The 21,464-nt window shown below is 37.5% G+C and overlaps 1 protein-coding gene across 2 annotated transcripts in view; it reads right to left on the bottom strand.

Moving 5' to 3' along the window:
- Positions 1-21,415, bottom strand: part of INO80 (INO80 complex ATPase subunit) — a 137,550-nt gene extending 116,135 nt beyond the window's left edge. Inside the window, exon 1 of one of the 2 annotated variants that reach the window (XM_081293621.1) lies at positions 20,889-21,415. The gene's annotated coding sequence lies outside the window, so the exon portion shown is untranslated. The remainder of the gene's footprint in view (positions 1-20,888) is intronic. The other variant, XM_081293620.1, reaches the window with a different exon arrangement.
- Between the last annotated feature and the right edge of the window lie 49 nt (positions 21,416-21,464).

Below are 21,464 nucleotides of genomic sequence, written 5' to 3'. Positions count from 1 at the left end.
ACCTCAAATTTGCAATCCTTCTGCATCGGCCTCCTGAGTTGTTGAGATTACAGAGGTGCACCAACACACCAACAAGAAGAACAGAACTTTTTATATCTTCCCCTAAATGAAGAGCCTAATAATGATACCTATTTGGAGAGAAAGCAATTTGATCTCTAAATGAACTAAGAGGTGCTGTTCAAATGGCAGTTTAATCTAACACTTTTTAGTTTGGTTGCATTTATTTGTTTGTTTAAAGATGGGTGAGAATGCATTGATTGTTTTTTCCTAACTGCAATGGTAAAAACAATAGACTAGTGATGTAACTAAATGGAAAAGCATTCCCTTTTAGCATGCGTGAGGCTCTAGGTTAAATTTCCAGCACACACATGCCCCACCCCATGTCCACACACAAAGAATGACATCTAATGAACACCACATACACTACTACAATTACAATAATAACCATTACAAATGTGTCCTATTATTTACACATTTAGATTTCCTGGGTTCAACCTTCAACAAGACCCTTCCTATTTAAAAATACAGACAAATATTTACTAATATTAAAAATATAAAGCATTAAAGTTAGACCTAAGAGTTATATTTTTTTTTAAAGAGAGAGGGAGAGAGAGAGAGAGAGAGGGAGAGAGAGGGAGAGGGAGAGGGAGAGGGAGAGAGAGAGAGAGAGAGAGAGAGAGAGAGAGAATTTTAATATTTATTCTTTAGTTATCGGCAGACACAACATCTTTGTTTGTATGTGGTGCTGAGGATTGAACCCGGGCCGCACGCATGCCAGGCGAGCGCGCTACAGCTTGAGCCACATCCCCAGCCCTATTTTTTTAATTTTATTTTATCATTTGCATTATGGTAATGTGCTCTTTTGTCTCTTCTCCATTAGGAATTCCAAACTTAGTGGACTTTTTTTTTTCTTTTCCTTTTTTTTTTTTGGGGGGGGGACAAAATACCTATCAAAATATCTGAGAAAATTAGTTCAAGAATGTTGATTTAAACTCATAAATTAAATCATATCAGCCTTGAAGAACTAATTTCTACATGAAGCAGAGGTTTGCAAGTTGGAGGCCAGCTGGGCAACTTAGTGAGACCCTGGCTCAAAATAAAAAGGGTTAGGGGTATGGCTCAAAGGTAGAATGCATACTTAATAACTGCAAGGCCCTGGATTCAATCCCTAGCATTAAAAAAAAAAAAAAAAAAATTAAAAAACAAAACTCCCAAATTGATCAAATGTAAATTAAAAAAAGGTTGAATAAAGGCAATATGCCTCTTAAGGAAAAAACTGTAACTTAAAAAGCATTTAAATGATTAAAAGCTCAGTGGTAAGGCACAGGTCTGTAATCTCAATAACTCAGGAGGAGGCTGAGGCAGGAGGATTACAAATTCAAAGCCAGTTACAGCAATTTAGCAAGGTTAAAAGCAACTTGGCAAGACCCTGTCTTAATTAAAATAAAACATAAACTGGGTGCAGCGGTGCACATCTATAATCCCAGTGGCTCAGAAGGCTGAAACAGGAGCATCCAAATTCAAAGCCAGGCTCAGAAATTTAGCAAGGCCCTAAGCAACTCAGCAAGACCCTCGTCTCTAAATAAAATATAATAAGGGCTGGGGATGTGGCTCAGTGGTTAAGTACCTTTGAATTCAACCCCCAGTACCAAAAAATAAAAACAAAACATAAAAAAAGGGCTGAGGATGTGGCTTAGCATCCCCTGGATTCAATCCCCATATTAAAAATAAATGAAGACAGACAGCATGAAGCTAGTTAAAAACAGTGCTTTATACAAAAGGCCAAATATTAAGGAACTATCAACTCTAAATTTCCCACCTGTGCTCCAAATCTGAGAAATTCTGTTGCCCAAATCTATAATGTCCAGATCTGATCCACAGGTAACACTTGATAATTCATAGTGCTAAGCCATAAATAACAGAATCAAGCCAAATAAACAAACTCCATAATATTTTAATAGATGGTTCGATTCTTAGCACCACGTATGGATAAATAAAATAATGGTCCATTGACAATTAAAAATATTTTTTTAAAATGATACAAACACTAGATTAACATTTCAGTCACCAGCATGATGATCTTTAAGTGCAGTGTAGAAAAGGGTATTTCCTTCAGAGAACTCCTTTTTTTTTTTTTTGAGAAAAGAGAGAGAGAGGAGAGAGAGGGGAGAGAGAGAGAGAGAGAGAGAGAGAAATTTTAATATTTGTTTTCTTAGTTTTTGGCGGACACAACATCTTGTTTGTATGTGGTGCTGAGGATTGAACCTGGGCCGCACACATGCCAGGTGAGCGCGCTACCACTTGAGCCACATCCCCAGCCCCCAGAGAACTCCTTTTAACACAAGAGGTAAGACTGCAATATAAATAACTACAATAAAAAGCATACTTGGGGCCAGGCACAGTGGCACATAACTGTAATTCCAGCTACTTGGGAGGCTGCAGAGTAAGAGATTTGAGGCCAGCCTGGACAACTCAGTGAGACAATGTCTCAAAAGGTGGGGCGGGGGTAAGAGATATAGTTCAGTGGTAGAGCATCCCTTGGTTCAATCCTAAGTACTGTGTACATGCGCATGCACACACAAAGGGGTTGGGGGATGTAGCTCAGGGGTAGAGCACTTGCCTAGTGTATGCAAAGCTTTGGGTTTGATCCCCAGCATTGCAAAAAGGAAAAAAAAAAAAAAAAACTTTTGAGTTAGGCGACTTAAGAGATGTACAGATAAAGTATTACAGTTTAGTTTTCTTGGTTATGCTGGGGATCAAACCCAGGGCTTCATAAACGCTACACAAGCACTCTGCCTCTGAGCCATCCCTAGATAAATTGCTATGGGATTTGAAGAAACAATGATTATTTTAGATATTAGACCATATTAATGTTTCATGAAAAAATTTATATACCTAATGATTACATCCTTTATAATACCTGTAATTTTTAATGAAGAAATAATGGGCTGGGATATGGAAGGTCCTTCCATGGACATATGATCTTAAAAACAGAAAATGAAAAGTCTAAGCAGGGCGGTAGGGCACACCTGTAATCCCAGCAGCTCAGGAGGCAGAGGCAGGAGGATTACAAGTTCAAAGCTAGCCTCAACAATTTGGCAAATCTCTGAGCAACTTAGCAAGACCCTGTATCTAAATAAAATATAAAACAGGCTGTAGATGTGGCTCAGGGGTTAAGTACCCCTGGGTTTAATCCAGGCAGGCACCAAAAAAAAAAGGTCTAGTAATTATGATCATGTAAAATCAATGCCCAAATCAAATGGCTCACCAATGAGTTCTACCAAACATTTAAAATAGAATTAATACAAATACTTCACAAAGTCTTCTACAAATTAGAAGAGATAAGAACACTTACCAAAATTATTCTATGAGACCAATAGCACTCTGATCCCCAAACCAAGTAGAAATAAAGAAAACTATATATCAATATCCCTTAAAAAACACACACACACACACACACTCCTCAACAAAATATCAGCAAACCAAATCCAGGAACACATAAAAAGGATTATAAACTATTACCAAGCAGAATTTATCCTAGGAATGAAGTTGGTATAACATCTGAAATCAATTGTGCTACACACATCAGTAAAACTAAGGGTACAACATACATGATCATCTAAATAGATACAGAAAAAGGATTTGACACAAGCCAGCACATTTTCAAGATAGAAACACTGTACAAACTTGGCATAAAAAGAAATTTCCTGAACTTGGTAAAGGGTATATATGTAAACTCCAAAGCTAATATCATATTTGGTGGCAAAGGCAAAATGCTATTCCCTTTAAAATCAGAAACAAAACAAGAGTGTCTACTTTTACCATATGTATTCAAAATTGTACTGAGAGTTTTAGCCAGGCCAATGAGGCAAGAAATTTTTAAAAAGGGCACCTAGTTAGAGAGAAAGAAGTAAAACTTTCTCTATTTATATAGATAACATGATTTTAACAAATCAACTGGAAAAAATTGATTAGAATAAGCTCAGAAATCTTCCATGGTATAAGATCAATACATAAAAATGAATTATATTTATAAACACTATCAGTGAACAATCTGAAAATAAATTAAGAAAACAATTTCATTTAGAGGCCTTAAAAATGACAAAATACTTACAAATAAATTTACCCAAATAAGTGCAATACTTATATATCAAAAGCAGGAAGACATTATTTTAAGAAATTAAAGGGGCTGGGGATGTGGCTCAAGCGGTAGCGCGCTCGCCTGGCATGCGTGCAGCCGGGGTTCGATCCTCAGCACCACATACAAACAAAGATGTTGTGTCCACTGAAAACTGAAAAATAAATATTAAAATTCTCTCTTTCTCTCTCTCTCTCTCTCTCTCTCTCTCTCTCTCACTTTAAAAAAAAAAAGAAATTAAAGAACTAACTCCTGTCATCCCAGCTACTCAGCAGGCTGAGATAGGAGGACCACTTGAGCAAATGAGGTAAGGGGCAATATAGCAAGAGCCTGTCTCATTAAAAAATAAATAAATAAGAAGAAAATGGAAAGAAAAGATAGAGGAGGAAGAAATAAATGAAAAGACATTCCATGTTCATGGATCACATGATACAATAAATTATTAAAGTGACAATAAATATAAATTTAATATAATACCTACCAACATCCAAATCGGCTTTCTTTTTTAAATAGGCAAGCTAAATTAAAATTCCTATGGAAATACAAGGGACTTGGGATAACCAAAAGGATTTTAAAGACAACTCTTTTTTAAGTGTGAGCTGGAATTTCTCAATTTCAAAGCTTACTAAATAGCTGCAATATTTCAGGCAATGCAGAAACTACAGAAGGATAGATATATACAATAATAGACTAGAACAAAAGCCCTGAAATAAATCTTTACATTTATAATCAGGTGATTTTCAACAAGAATGTCAAGATAAACCAACAAAGAAATAAAATTTTTCAAAAAATAGTGCTGTAACAACTGGATAGTCACATGCTAACAATGAAGATGGACCCCTTCTTTTTAAATTTTTATTGTTTTTAGTTGTAGTTGGACACAATGCCTTTATTTTATTTATTTATTTATTTTTATGTGGTGTTGAGGATCGAACCCAGCACCTCACATGTGCTAGGCGAGCGCTCTACCACTGAGCCACAACACCAGTCCCTGGACCCTTCCTTTTATTTTATTTTTTTTTTAAGAGAGAGTGAGAGAGGAGAGAGAGGAGAGAGAGAGAGAGAGAGAGAGAGAGAGAGAGAGAGAGAGAGAGAGAGAGAGAGAGAGAGAATTTTTTAATATTTATTATTTTTTTAGTTCTCGGCGGACACAACATCTTTGTTGGTATGTGGTGCTAAGGATCGAACCCGGGCCAGGCGAACGCGCTACCGCTTGAGCAACATCCCCAGCCCCTGGACCCTTCCTTTTAAAGCAAACAAAAATCAACTCAGAAAAGATCACAGATCTAAATTTAAGAGCTAAACTACAAAACTCTTGGAAGAAAACAGCAATAGTGGATGAGGTAAGCGTTTCTTAGCATTGAAACAATAGCAGAAGCAATAAAAACAGATAAATTAGGCTTAATACAGTTCACATTTGTAATCCCAGCTACTTGGGAGACTGAGGCAGGAAGATCATGAGTTCAAGGCCAGTCTGAACAACAGCAAAAGTAATAATAATTTAGTGTTATAAATGATACCATGAAGATATTGAAGTTAACATGAATCACTGATAAATGTAGAGTTAAATTGATAAAGTTTCTAAAAGAAAACTTAAGAGCATATCTTTGAGATCATGGGGTAGAAAACTTCTACATTTTAAAAAAATATATATATATAATATGTATATAAATATATAATATATATATATATATTATATATATATATATATATTATATATATATAAACCATTCTCTATTTTTTAAGGGGCTGGGGATGTGGCTCAGGCGGTAGCGCGCTCGCCTGGCATGCGTGCGGCCCGGGTTCAATCCTCAGCACCACATACAAAGATGTTGGGTCCGCCTAGAACTAAAAAATAAATATTAAAAATTCTCTCTCTCTCTCTCACTCTCTCTCCTCTCTCACTCTCTCTTTAAAAAAAATATTTTTTAAATCAGTCTATAGAAGACACAGCAAATAGTGTATCTAAGTGGCATCCTATGCAACTCTACACTAATTAAATGCATGAATTCCCTCTAATACAAATAATTATAACTTTGCCAGACTTCTCAAAGAAGTGTGATGGGTGCCAAGGTCACCCAGAATTATACAGTATATATATGCTGGTATACTTTCTCTTGGCCAGCTTACACTGGGATTCAATTTACATCCTTTTGGCTCTAAATTCTGTGTTTTTCCAGTATCAGTTTAAGGTAGAAATACTAAAGGATACTATAGCATAAGCTGAACGTAACTAGCACCTCTTTCTGATAAAATAAGCAAGAGACCCATCCTTACCTCTCTTAAGGAAATGACAACTTAGTGTTTACATGGACACACTAAATTATTCCCATTTCTCTTAGTTCTCCTAGCTTAATACGTATTGTAACTGTTCTCTATCATAAGTCTTTTTGCATGAACTAATTATCTGTTGTTTAATAAGTAAGGAATCACAAAATACAAGGAGTTTTCTTAATATCAGAATGGTTCTCTTCAGTACAGAGCATGGATGTCTGTACTAATGCACAAAGCATATTAAAAAAACTGCTTTTCTTTTGTTTCTTTTTATAAAGAACACAGGACTGTGGGGTGGCTTGATGTGCTTGTCTAGCATGTACCAGGTATATGTTCAATACTCAGCACCAACAAAACAAAACACAACAAAGCCCCACAAATAAATTAAAATAGGTTAAATTAGTAAAACATCAAAACCTCATTTGGGAGAAAGTAACACAATATAAAAATATATATAATTTTATACAATATAAATATTGATAAATTTAATGAAATGTTCAATACTATACTTTTTATTAAATAACATTTATTTATTTATATTACCCATTTTTTAAAAAATATTTTTTAGTTGTAAATGGACACAATATCTTTATTTATTTATTTTTATGTGGTGCTGGGGATTGAACCCAGTGCCTCATGCATGCTAGACAAGCACTCTACCACTGAGCCACACACAACCCAGCCCTATATTACCCATTTAGTTGACACAAAATGACATCTTTATTTTGGTAGATCTAAATTATTAAAGTATTTTTAAGCAATTCTACAAAAAAATATTGAGGGGAAAGTTTTTCATGAATATTTAAAGAATAATTAGACTTGATAGAATGTTTCCTGTCCACAATAAATATACTATGATCTCACAACAAAAACTCAATGGCTCATATGAAAAACCTTTCTGATTTCTATGAAATGTTTCATTTAATCTCAAATCCATTCACAGAAAAAGAGCTATTCAAAACTAGCCTACATAATTATGGCCTGATGGCCTATAACACAGAATAAGAGCCCACCAGTATGAGAGCCTTCATTGTCATAAATTTTTAGTCTAGTTTTGGTTAATTTCAATTTCAAGTTAAAACTCAATCTATTGTCATTGACTCCAAAGCCCAATTTTTCACAACCAGCCTCTGCTGTAGAATAAGAAAACTTAAAGAAGCACCTGGGGGTAGCTCAGCAGTACAGTGCCTCCCTACCACATCTGAGAGGCCCTGGATTCAATCCCCATCACCACAAATTAGTAAAAATTAAAATGATTAAAAAAGCTTCAAGGTTGAGGTTGTGGCTTAGTGGTAGAGCATTTGCAGAGCATGTGTGAGGCACTGGGTTCAATACTCAGCACCACATAAAAATAAATAAATAACGGTATTCTGTCTATCTATAACTAAAAATAGAACAAAGAAAAAGATCTTACCCTCAACAAGAGGCAGGCAGAGCCTTCTTATGGAGGCCAGAAACAACTTGCTTAAATGAAATTTCACAAGCCTAGAGTTTACTCAAAGCAGAGAGTTCCAAAGATAAAAATAGTACTTGTATTTTAAACGTGAAAAAAATTTTTAAATGCCCATATATTTTCCCTTCCTTTTTTCTTAATACTATTTCCCAAATTAAATATATGTCATCCTCAGTATCCACAGGTGGTTCTTGGACCCAAATTAATGGATGTTCAAGTTCTCATATTAAATAGCATAGAATCTGCATATACTATAAGTATATTCTCCTATTCACTAGATCATTTCTAGATTACTTCACTACACATTTCTAAGTTACTTATAGTATACTGTAAAAGCAAAGTAAATACTTGTTATACTATATTCTTCAAAGAATATTAAGAAAAAAGTCTGTACATGTTCAAACTTTTGTAAGTATTTTCAATCTGCATCTGGTTGAATCCTCAATTGCAGAACACCACAGATATGGAGCGGAGACCATATAATCAAACAAAAAAATCCATAATGATGCATTTGATTTCTTCTGGGAAAGAATCATTTCAACTTCCTAGAAGATAATGTTCAAGAAGGCAAGGAACAAAAACATCAGGACAATAAAAGAAATAGCCTTTATTAGCACAAATGCCTCAAGGGAGTTTTATCTTGTACAACTAGGATACAACATTGACCAAACAAGTTTAATTCCTCTTTATAAAGTATTTTAGGGTCTAAGTATTACTATATGGAGAAATTTTAAAGGGGATCCAGGCACTACACCTGTAATCCCAGTAGCTTGGGAGGCTGAGGCAGGAGGATCCCAAAGTCAGCCTCAGCAATTTGGCAAGGTCTTTTTTTATTTTTAACCACATGGCGGTTTTTAAAATTCTTTTTTTCTTTTTAGATATGATAGTAGAGTGTATTTTGGCATGTTATACATAGATATAGTATAAATTATTCTAATTAGGATCCCATTCTTATAGCTATACATGATTCCTTGGTGTATTAATAAATGAACACAGAAAAAGTTATGTGTGATTCATTCTTCTGTCTTTGCTATTCCCATCCCCGTTCCCTTCCCTTCATTTCCCTTTGACTAATCCACTGAACTTCTCTTCTTCCCCCCACATCCTTGGCAAGGTCTTAAGCAATTTAGTGAGACCCTGTGTCAAAATTAACAAAAAATAAAAAGGGCTAGGGATGTGGTTTATAGTAAAATACCCCTGGGTTCAATCCCCAGAACCAAAATTAAAAAGAAATTCAAAGGGGATAAATGTTTCCTGAAGAAGTTGACAGATTTTTCATATAATAATTCTAAAAAAAATGTTAGCTATGTTAGTGACCCCTAGGATACACTTCAAAACTCTTCTGGGCCAGGCACACCCCTATAATCCCAGCAGCTGGAGAGGTTGAGGCAGGAGGATTCAAAGCCAGCCTCAGCAAAATAGAGGTACTAAGCAACTCATGAGCTGGGTGTGTGGCACAGTGGTTGAGTGCCCCTGAGTTCAATTCCCAGTACCGTTCCAAAAAAAAACACACTCTTCTGGTATTAAAGTACCCAAACTTAATACAAAAATAAATAAATAAATAAAAACAATTTATCCAATTAAGAATTTGAAATGGAAGTGTTGCTCAGTGTAAAGCACATGCTTAGCATACATGAGGCCCTGGGTTTAATCCTCAGAACCAAAAAAAAAAAAAAGAGCCAAAAATTCTTCTCAGTGAAGAACCAGTGACTTCCAACAACTTCCAAAGCTAGAACCACAAACCATGAAAACATTTACCGTATTCAGAATTAGCAGAGAAGGAAAAAAAAAAAAAAAAAAAAACCTCCTGCAGAAGTGATAAAGAACTGAATTCAAAGCCCAAAGAAACTTAAGAGCCCAGTTCATAACTCAGCAGAGGGAATACAGCATTAGCTTACTCAGCAGTCACTTGTGAGAAATAGGAATCACATACAAAGGACTGGGGAAATTTAGTTACCAGTTCTATATAGTTAACCATCTATTATTACAAAAATGATAGGTAATTATAGAGAATATAATGTAAAAGACATCCAGAAACAGCTGATATTCCAAATGACTTTTATAATTAGTTTTCCTATACTACATGTCACTTTTTACTTTGGGAATGGACTTGTTTAACTGATGTTAGTGCCAAGAGAGAAGTTGCATAGAACTAGTTCCCAAGGGAATGCCGAAAATCAAAGTTCAGATATTTCATCCTATAGACAAACCTTCTGTAAATAAACAAGAGTTGAATCATACATTAATTGGGTCTTGCTTTTAGATCTTTAGATATAAGCCACTCAGGTCTGTAATGGTTATATTAACAGCAAATATAATTATTTTCCTTCTCTTTGCTATACAGTCTAACAAATATGAGCAAGGGGATATGCTTACACTAAACTAGGTCCTAGTTAATAAATATTTGTTAAATTAATGTCAGACATTTTTTCATCTATACAAGAAGCCTCAGGGTAGGAGGAACCTCCATTACAAAGAATTCCAAGGTTGGTACAAATTCTGTGATTTTTTTCTTATCAGATATTGTTGTAATAATGAGGCTACACACACATTTTACTGATGTGCTAAAAACATCTTATGTACATTTTATATATGCATTAACTCAAGCCTTGTATCAGGTACATACTATTATAATCCCATTTTACAAGAAACTAAGGCTAGGTATCTTGTCCAAGGTCACAATGCCAGAAGTAGCAAAGCCAGGATTAAAATCCATTGTCTGACTCCAAAACTGTCTAGCAGTACAGGATGGCACACACCTGTAATCCCAGTAATAGTAACCCAGGAAGCTAAGTAAGGCAGGAAGATTTTAAGTTCCAGGCCAGCCTCAGCAACTTAGAACCTGTCTAAAAATAAATACAGAGCTGGGAATGCTGCTCAGTGGTAAATCATTCCTAGGTTAGATTCCCAGTCCTGGGAAGACAGACAGATCACCCCTGGTTTGGATCCCCAGAATGGACTGGATGGATGGATGAATAGAAGGACAGACAAGAGAGTGTGTGTGAGTGTGTGTATGTGTGTAGGCTAAAGTGACGCAGACTCCTAGGACATGAACCACACCATTGGAGTAGTTCAAGCAATATTTTAATTTATTCAATTGTTTGTATCACTATATTTATATTCAGATATTTACTTTATTCTATGAATTATAATCCAATAGTTTTTGCCAGCATTGGCTATTGGGAGCTCTTTTCAATCGTTTCTGGTGCTCCTTTGACATATCCCATCAATATGGGGTTCCTGCTGCTGTTTTTTTTTTTTATCTTTTTATTTATTTATTTTTATGTGGTGCTGAGGACTGAACCCAGTGTCTCACACCTGCAAGGCTGGCGCTCTACCACTGAGCTACAGCCCCAGGCCCACCTGCTGCTGTTTCTAAAGCCTTCCTTCCTTTCTGGCCCACCAGATGCTCAAGGCTCATCTTATAAATATTTCCTGCACCAATCCTAGAATCAGGCATTTCTACAAGGAGCCCTAGTTCCTTTTAATGAAGAATATATTAAAAACCAAGGTCCAGGCACTAGGTGTATTCCTGGGTGTCATTTCTTATAACTGTGTCAGCTAACAGAGCATGGAAATATATGTACATATATTAACCCACATATGCACACATAGCAATATTTCTATATGTACTCATCAGCATCTAAATTAAACTAAACATTGATTTGTACTGATATTTCCAACTCTAATCCATTAACCCACACATCATTCTAGTCTCCTCTGCTTATCTGTAAATTCCCACTTCAGCAGTAAGACAATCTCTCATCATCCATTTACTTAACTGTTCAATTACCCTGCACCCCTGGAGATGTAACTTTATCAATTAGAATACAGTGTTTTTATGTTCAGTTACTGGTCTTACAGATTTTACTAATATCCAAGTTTGGTGAAGTAAGTACCTTGCTCCTTTGTCTTTTTAGTTAAGATTGCTTCACTCATCAGGGATATAATCAGACTCTATTGTCACAGTCTGAATCCCTTCCTGGAATCTCTTGACCTCCTAAATGATTTTTTTTATTTGCATAAAGTTTATTAGTCACCACCAGTGAAATTCCACATCATGTAAGAGTGGGATCCTAATTGAATAAGTTATACTCCATGAATCTGTAAAAATCATGTCAAAATACACTCTACTAGGGCTGGGGATGTGGCTCAAGTGGTAGCGCGTTCGCCTAGCATGCGTGAGGCACTGGGTTCGAGTCTCAGCACCACATAAAAATAAAGATATTATGTCCACCTAAAACTAAAAAATAAATATTTGAAATAAAAACTTCATTTAAAAAAATACACTCTACTGGGGGCTGGGGTTGTAGCTTAGCAGAACGCTCGCCTAGCACATGCAAGGCATTGGGTTCAATCCTCAGCACCACATAAAAATAAAAGAAAGGTATTATGTCCAACTACAACTAAAACAAAATATTTTTTAAATGCACTCTGTCATATATAAACAAAAAGAATTTTAAAAATTAAGTTTATTCTTTGTGCTGTAAAGTTCTATGACTTTTGACAAATGTGTAAATTTTAGTTTAACCATGACATTATCAAGTAGAACAATTTTATCAAGCAGTAATTTTCTTTTTAAGTTATTAGGAATTGAACCCAAGGGCACTTTAACACTGAGCTACATCACCAGTCCTTTGTATTTTTTCTTTTGAGGCAACTTAGACCTAAGCTGCTGAGGGTCTCACCAAGTTACTGAGGCTAGACTTAAACTTGCAACCTTCCTGCCTCAGTTTCCCAAGTTGTTACAATTATAGGTGTACACCACCAGACCTGGCTCAAGCAGTAATGTTAATAGAATTAAATGGTACCACCCTCCTGTAACGATGGAAGCAGCACAATAGGGTAGAAAGAGTAGCTGAAGAGCTGTAGCTTGAAATGTATTGATAAGCCATAGACCACGATCAGCTCACCTTTTGGGTCCCAACAACCTCACTGTAAAATAAAGGTGTTCAATATGATAATAATATATTCCATTTATTATGTGTCAGGTACTTTCTAAGCACTTTACATGGGTTATCTTGTTTATATCTAATAACTCTATAAAGTAGAGTCTGTTCTTATTCCCATTTCAAAGACAGAATTATGGTTCAAAGGTTAAGTAACCATAGGCAGAGAGTGGTAGAATCAAGACTCTAGAACAGGGGTTGGAACAGAAATGGCCTATAAGCTAAATCCAGCCTGCTACCCAGTTTGATAAAGTTTTTACAAAAGCTAAACATGGATTTTACATTTTTAAATGGTGGAAAACAAAAAACAGCATTTTGTAACTCCTAAAAATTATATAAATTTAAATTTTCAGTACCAATAAATAAAGTTTCATCAGAAAACACTCCTTCACTTACACATCAACTGTGGCTTCTCTTATACTTCAACAGCAGGAGTTGCTGTAAGGTCTAAGACATTTACTATCTGACCCTTTATAGAAAAATCTGTCCAAGGCCTGTTCCGGGGCCTAATCTATTATAATATTATGTATTGTGTACTGATTCTAAAACAGCAAATAATTACTAACATTAGAATGACATCCTAGACAAAAATATTTTAGAGCCTGAGACCTAAAAAATTCAATATATTGCAAAACAGGAGTTTCATAAACCCTTAGGTACAAATATCAATAAATGTTTTATCAACCAGAACTGAACTAGGGCTGGATCGCAAAAGTCTTTGGCTTTATAATCCTTAAATTATATCTGGTCTGTTTTTAACTACTCTCTGCTCTAGTAAGTTTCAAAAACAAACTACTCGCTATTAAAGCTCAGTCAAGCAATATTCATCTTTCAAACTAGTTCTAATTTTCCAGTATTATTCATGTTTTTCTTTTCTTTTTTTCTCATTGTAATTTTTTTTTTGTGGTGCTAGAGATTGAACCCAGGGCCTTGCACATGCCAAGCAAGTGTTCCTCTACCAGAGATACATACCCAAACCCTCATGTTTTTCTTAACTCAAAACAATTCATAGTGGGTTGTGTCTCAGTGGTAGAGCGCTTGCCTAGCATGTGTGAGGGACTGGGTTCAATTCCCAGTACCACATAAAAATAGATAGATAGATAGATAGATAGATAGATAGATAAATAGATAGATAGAAATGTTAAAAAAAATATTCATAATCTACTTCAGTTTGTCGATTAAACTCCGGGCCTCAAGCAACCTAGGCCAGTGCTCTACCACTGAGCCACACCCAAGCCCTAGAGACCAAGCCTGACCATTACCTTCATTTTTACTGCCACTTTCTGGAAATTTCTCTTCTGCTCAATTTGTTCTTTCTTTAGTTAAAATTAGTGGAAACCATTCAAAAGTATAAGAGTGAATACACGTGGTTTCTTACAAGATGATGCAGTTCTTTTTTGGTGTGTACTTAGGATTGAACCCAGGGCCTTTGCACATGCTAAGCACATGTAGTATACTACTGAGCTATCAACAGTACATTTTCAAATTTTATTTTTCATTCTCTTCTTGGAAATGACTTTAACATTTTTAAAAAATTGTTTTTTAGTTGCAGATGGACACAATGCCTTTATTTATTTATTTATTTATTTATTTTTATGAGGTGCAGAGGATCAAACCTAGTGCCTCACACATGATAGGCAAGTGCTCTACCACTGAACCACAACCTCAGTCCATGTCTAACATTTTATTTGGCTCTCTGGCAATATATTCAGGCAAAATTCTCAGGGATAAACTGACCATTTGGCCTAGTATCCTTTTTGATACAATGTTACTAGCCATTTTTTCTATTCATTCATACAAATATGACAGACTTATCCACACTTTATTCTGCTTAGTTACTAACTTTTTACCAGAAAACCTAACTATAACATACCAAACTGGAGGCACCTTATTTTTCTTTTATAAGAAATAAAAATATTCTTCATGGCATTCCTAAAAGGTATACTATATACTTGAATACCCTGAGAAAAACCTCATGTCCATACATGTTGTTCCTACCTACATTATAATAATTTCCCCTCCTCTAAATCAAAACTAAATGTATGTCACAGCTTTTAGTATGTTTATATCTTCAAAGAAGAAAAACCATCAACATTATTGATATGCTTTGTTTAAATTAATACATCATTAACTTTCAGACAGGAGAAATTATTATGATCTCCATTTTACAATTAAGAACTGAAACTAGAACTAAAGTCTTTTTAAGTCCAAAACCAGTGAGTATCTTCCCACAATACTAACTGATTTCTCCTTAAGAAAACTATGAACAGCTCTTTTCCTATAAGAAGTCATGTTCATGTTCTTGTGAACATGACTCGAAAGTCAATCCTGCCAGGCATGGTAGCACATGCCTATAATCCCAATGACTCAGGAGGCTAAGGCAGGAGGATCTTGAGTTCAAAGCCAATCTCAGCCAAATCGAGGCTCTAAGCAACTCAGTGAGACCCTATCTCTAAAAATACAAAATAGGGCTAGGGATGTGGCTCAGTAGTTGAGTGTCCCCTGCATTCAATCCCTGATACCAAAAAAAAAAAAAAAAAAAAAATTCCTACTTCTCCCAAAATCACCATTGTGCCCTATATGAAATAACTTAGTTATATACCGGGACTCTGTAAGGTAGGGGTTCTTAAACTGGAGTCCATGAACTCAGATGGAAAAGATTCACATCTTTGCCAGGCACGGTGTTCCAGTTACTCACAAAGCAGAGGCAAGAGGATTGCAAGTTTGAGATCAGCCTGGGCAAATAAATGAGCAAGACCCTGTCTCAAAATAAAGGGGCTCAGGGTGTGGCTTAATGGTAGAACACCTGCTTACATGTGCAGAGGCTCTGGTTCAATCCCCACTACTGTAATAACACTAACAATTATTATTTACATTTTTATTTTTGCTAACCTATAATTGAAATTAGCATTTCCTACTATTGGGAATATAGGCAACACACCATAGCAGTATTAGCAGGGCTACTTCTAATTATTACTTTATAATAATAAGAAAATTTCTCATATTAAAAATTGTTTTTTAAATATATGAACTGTATTTTGCATTTAAAAGTCATATTCTGAGACAGGAACATAGCCCAGTTGTAGAGTATTTGCCTAGCATGTGCAATGCCCTGGATTCAATCTGCAGCACCACCATAAGAAAGCATGTTCTGAGAAGGGGCTCAAAGGCTTCAGACTGCCAAGGAATCAAAGACACTCTATATAAATTTAAGAACCCTGCTCTAGAGACCATCACATAGACTATTTATCAATCCTTGCTAGTTAAGGTTTTATATAAATGCATGGCATCATTTACTAATTTTCCTTTAGTCCATTAAAAATACAGACCTCTGGGCTGGGGATGGGGGTCAGTGGTAGAACGCTCGCGTAGCACATGCGAGGCCCTGGGTTCGATCCTCAACACCACATAAAAATAAGTAAATAAAATAAAGGCATTGTGTCCAATTACACCTAAAAAATAAATATTAAAAAAAAAATACAGACCTCCACAAGGCCCTGGGTTCAATCCCCAGCACCATAAAAAAAAAAAAAAAAAAATACAGACCTCATTAAGTCACAATGATTTTTGTATCTAATTTGTCAACTTTGCTTACTATTACTAATCTTCTACCTCTGACCTAACACATAGGAAATCTCCCTTATATAGTTATTGAAGACACAAGCAATAAGCTTCTCTGTGATCAACTTTCCACCCCAAGTAAATCCACTCTCTCAGGATCAGAAACCAAATCCATTATTCCTACAACTGAAACTTGATATGAATTACATGAAAAATCTTATTGATACCTTTATATTTCTATATGAAATACTCTCCAGAACATTTGTGGGAGGGCAAAGAGCTTTAAAAAAGAAGAGAACACTGACTTTGTCATTTACTGGCTGATTTCACAGATTATTATCTATGAACATGTTTTCTGTGAAATGGGATATATAGAGAGGGTTTTTTGAGGATTAAATGATCATAAGATACATACTATGGCCATATTTTGGTTTTGGAAGTGGGTACTGCAGATTAAACCCAGAGTTGCTTTACCACTGAGCCACAACCTCAGCACTTTTTATTTTTTTCTTTTGAGACAGGGGATCTCACAAAGTTGTTTAGAGCCTCACTAAATTGCTGAGATTGGCCTCTAACTTGCAATTCTCCTGCCTCAGCCACCAGAGTAACTGGGAATACAGTTGTATGCCAACATGTCCAACCATAATATGGCTCTTAAGTTTTTACCTGGTATCAGTGATAAGTTCTTTACATTCTCTACATGCTACAGCCTACCATATTACAATTCTGATACTTAAGATCCGACTTCTAGGCTGGGGTTGTGGCTCAGAGGTAGAGGACTCCAACCATGTGTGAAGCACTGGATTTGATCCTCAGCACCACGTAAAAATAAAATAAAGATATTGTGTCTACCTATAACTAAAAAATAAATATTTTAAAAAAACAAAAAAGATCCAACTTCTAGGTGGGCACAGTCACACACCACTGTAATCCCAGCGGCTCTGGAGGCTGAGGCAGGAGGATCATGAGTTCAAAGCCAGTCTCAGCAAAAATCACCGAAGCCCTAAGCAACTAAGAGAGACCCTAAGCAACTAAGAGTGACCCGGTCTCTAAATCAAATACAAAAAAGTGCTGAGAAAGTGACTCAGGGGCTACATGACCTGGGTTTAATCCCTGGTACAAAAAAACAAAAAGATAACAACATTTAAACTTGTCTTTTTTTTTTTTAAGTTGGACACAATATCTTTATTTTTTATGTGGTGCTGAGGATCGAACCCAGGGCCTCCCATGTGCCAGGCAAGCACTCTACTGCTGAGCCACAATCCCAGCCCTTAAACTTGTCTTTAACTTCACTTACTTTCCTACACAAATGCAGTTTCCCATTGATCCTATCCAATTGTGACTACTCTAAAAATCACAGTATTTTGACATTTATGTTTTTTTGTGTACTTGTATGCTGACATTAAATTCCTAAGCCAAATTTTATCTTCTCATGAGCAGAAAAGGTGTCTATTTCTTACCTACCCATGTTGATGGAAGAACCATCCGTCAAAGCCAACATACCTTCCTTCAGTATTACCATGACAAACTTTGATTAAGTAAAATTATAATACCAGTTTATGATCAGTTGCCTTGTCTTAACCCATTTTCCACTTTGACACATTCAAAATGTTTTTATTAGCTATAAACTTTTCTAATCACATTTGTATTCTCTATAGCTATTTATTATCAAAAGATGCAGAGCACCAAAAGTAGGCTTGAATTCTTCTAAAACAAAATGTAAAGGAAAAGAACACAATAAACTAACATAATGGAATTCAATCCCTTAAAAACAAAATTCACTTTAGAATCTAAAAGGCATGCAACATTTACATATGCTGTCATGCTTCACTTAACAAAAGGGATACATTCTGAGAAAGTAATGTGCTATTTCTGACCTGTGAACATTGCAGTGTGTGCTTATGCAAACTTTGATAGTATAACCTACTATACACCTCAGCTACACAGTACAGCCATCACTATGTATGTAGTTCAATTTTTTACCAAAATATCATTGTGACACTTAACTACACAGTCATTTTTCAATATCCTGAAGATTGGTTCCAGGCCTCCCCCATACCAAAATCCCAGAATGTTCAAGTCCCTTATATAAAATGACATAGTATTCACATGTAGCCTACACACATCTTTCCATATACTTTAAACCATCACTAGGTTACTTTTAATACCTAACACAATGTAAATGCTATGTAAATTATTATACTACATTGTTCAGGGAACAAGGAAAAAAGTCTATGTGTACAGTCCAGACACAATCACCACAGATGGAGCTACACAGTACAGAAAAACATGCAAAGTGGGCTGGGGTTTTAGCTCAGTGGTAAAGCCCCTGCCTAGCATGTGTGAAGCACTGGGTTCAATTCTAAGCACCACATATAAATAAGTAAAATAATGGTCCAACAACTAAAAAAAAAAAAAAAAAAAAAGACAGATATGCAAAGTTAACAATGCTCAAACAAGTGCTGAAGAGAGACTAAGGATCTGTGAAATGGGAGGAGCAACAGCAGAGTGTCTATTTATCAATTCATTCTTGTGGATTTTCATAGTGCTTGACCCATAGCAAATTCAAGTTTTGTTTCTTGGAAGTTTCTGGAATTTTGAAAAATATTTTCAACCCAAAATTGGATATATCCAAGAATGCTGAACCCATGGATATAATGACTCAATAATCTCAAAATTGTCATAGGAAGGGCTTGAGAATTTCAACTATAAAACATAACCAAGGGCTGGGGGATATACAGCTCAGTTGGTAGAGTGCTTGCCTTGCATGTACAAGGCCCTGGGTTCAATCTCCAGCACCACAAAAAACAAACAAACAAAACATAAACAAAAAGGAATATTATTTGGCAATAAAAAGGAACAAAGTCCACATGCTAAAACAGGTATGAACCTTGAAAATATCATGAAAGAAGCCAGTCACAAAAGAACACCAATTGTAAAATATTCCTTTATATGAAATGGCAGTGTCCAAAATAGACAAAAATAAGAGAAAGAAAAGTATATTATGTATTACTGGAACAGGAAGGAAGGAAGGAAGGAAGGAAGGAAGGAAGGAAGGAAGGAAGGAAGGAGCTGGAAGAGAGGAAATGGGGAGTGACTGCATAGGAGCTTCTTTGGGGGGTGACAAATAGTGGTAATAACTATACAATTCTATGTATACACTAAAAATCACTTTATTGTACCTAATTCAGCTGACTTTTTCGTGTGTGTGCGCGCGCGCATGTGTGAATCATATCTCAATAAAGCTCTTAAAATATATATATGTTTCTGGGCACAGTGGTGCACAGTTGTAATCCCAGAGAAACAGGCAGCTGAGGCTGGAGGAACACAAATTCAGAGCCAGCATCAGCAACTAAGCAAAGGCCTAAGCAACTGAGAGAGACCCTGTTCCAAAATAAAAACTAAAAAGGGCTGGGAAGGTGGATCAGTGGTTAAGCACCCCTGAGTTGTTGGTTTTTTTTTTTCTTTAGTTATAGATGGCCACAATGACTTTACTTATTTTTATGTGCTGCTGAGAATCAAACCCAGCGCCTCACACGATAGGCCAGCACTCTACCACTGAGCCACAACCCCAGCCCTCCCCAATTCTTAAAAAAAAAAAAAAAAAGGTTCCCACTGGTAAGCCACAAGGAAATCATGGAAGTCACTGACTGGAAATCTAAGCTGATTATCTGTTATGTTAAGAGAGGTCATCCTCCAAATTCTCTCCCCCATTCCAAACAAGTAAAAGAACAGGAAAACGGGGACAGTGAGAATCAAAAAATTTTGAGCACAGTTAGTTACTAACTAAAATAGTTAAGTCCCTTCTTAGGCTCTATCACTCCTAAACTGTAGGGGGCTTCCATCCTCAGAGATTACGGAAGTAGTACTTTTCATCAGCAAGCGCAAGAAGAAACGTCAAAATAAGATGACACTTGCTTAGACGCACTACAAAAGTCTAAAAAAACAGAAAGGATGTCACCTACACACTCCCAAGTCTGTGCACGTGTTAGTCTGCCCCCACCCAAAAACAACCAGCAACGTGCACGATTCATCCACATACCAACTTGCTCCCCATAAATTGACACTGAATACTCAAGCTCTTAGATCTCATTTGTTCAAATTGACAGGCATAACTCTCACTGATTCCCACTCCAGCAAGAGCAGCCTCCGCCCTGCCCCTACCCAAGCCCAAACCCACACACGTGTTAGCCCGACACCGCCCCACCGGGTCCCACGTGCACCTGGTCTAACACACTCCCCACATGTGGGTGCCCCACGGGCTTCCTCGGGTTTCTGAGGTCATCGCGTGACCCTGGGTCTCCAGAGGTATGAGGGGGAAGGACCAGGCCCAGGTCCCAGAGGTCCCAACCCTGTGGGGAGTGTCCACACCCATCCTACTATCCCCAACAAATCCAGGGGCCGGGGGCGACGGCCCCTTTAAGACGCGGCCCAGTCGTCGCCCGCAGAGAGGGGCGCAACGGGGCCTACACAACCCCCCCTCCGTTCGCCCGCCCACATCTAATCACCTCACCTCGGGCCGCGGGGCCCCGCCGCCGCGACGGCGGCGGAGGGGGGGCGGGGTACGGGCGGGGTCTGGAGGGGGGGGTCGCCCCGCCGACGGTGGAGCCGCGGTTCGCTCTCTGAGGCCGTGGGACGGTGACTGCGGTGGACGTGAACGCTCCTAGCTCGCTCCCTCGGCGGCTCCTGGGACCCCAAGATGGCGGCGGCGCTGAGGCGGCTGCGGGCGCTGGGCCGGCGGCGGCGGCGGCCACTTTCACTCACTGAGAGGAGCGGAGCAGGGACACGGGGAGCCATGGCGGGGGGGAGGAGAGGCGCCATAGCCAGGCCAGAACAATCGAGCCGTTACTCGGCTGGCTTACCCCCGCCCCACCCACGCTCACTGCTACTCGCCAGCCCGTGGCCGCTCGCAGTGCCGCTGTCGTCGGTCTCGTGCAGTTCGTACCCCGCGGCTGCCGCCTGACGCCCCGCGTGGACCGGGGTTCGGGGGGAGACCCTCATCCATGCCATCTGCGTGCAGATTGGTCGGGGCTGGGACTGGCGAAGATTGCCGAAAGGCGGCGGGGAGGAGGAGGATGTCTTCGCTAGA

Source organism: Spermophilus citellus (assembly GCF_964194105.1).
Source record: "Spermophilus citellus genome assembly, chromosome: 4".
Taxonomy (NCBI): domain Eukaryota; kingdom Metazoa; phylum Chordata; class Mammalia; order Rodentia; family Sciuridae; genus Spermophilus; species Spermophilus citellus.
This window is presented reverse-complemented; position numbering and strand designations above follow the sequence as displayed.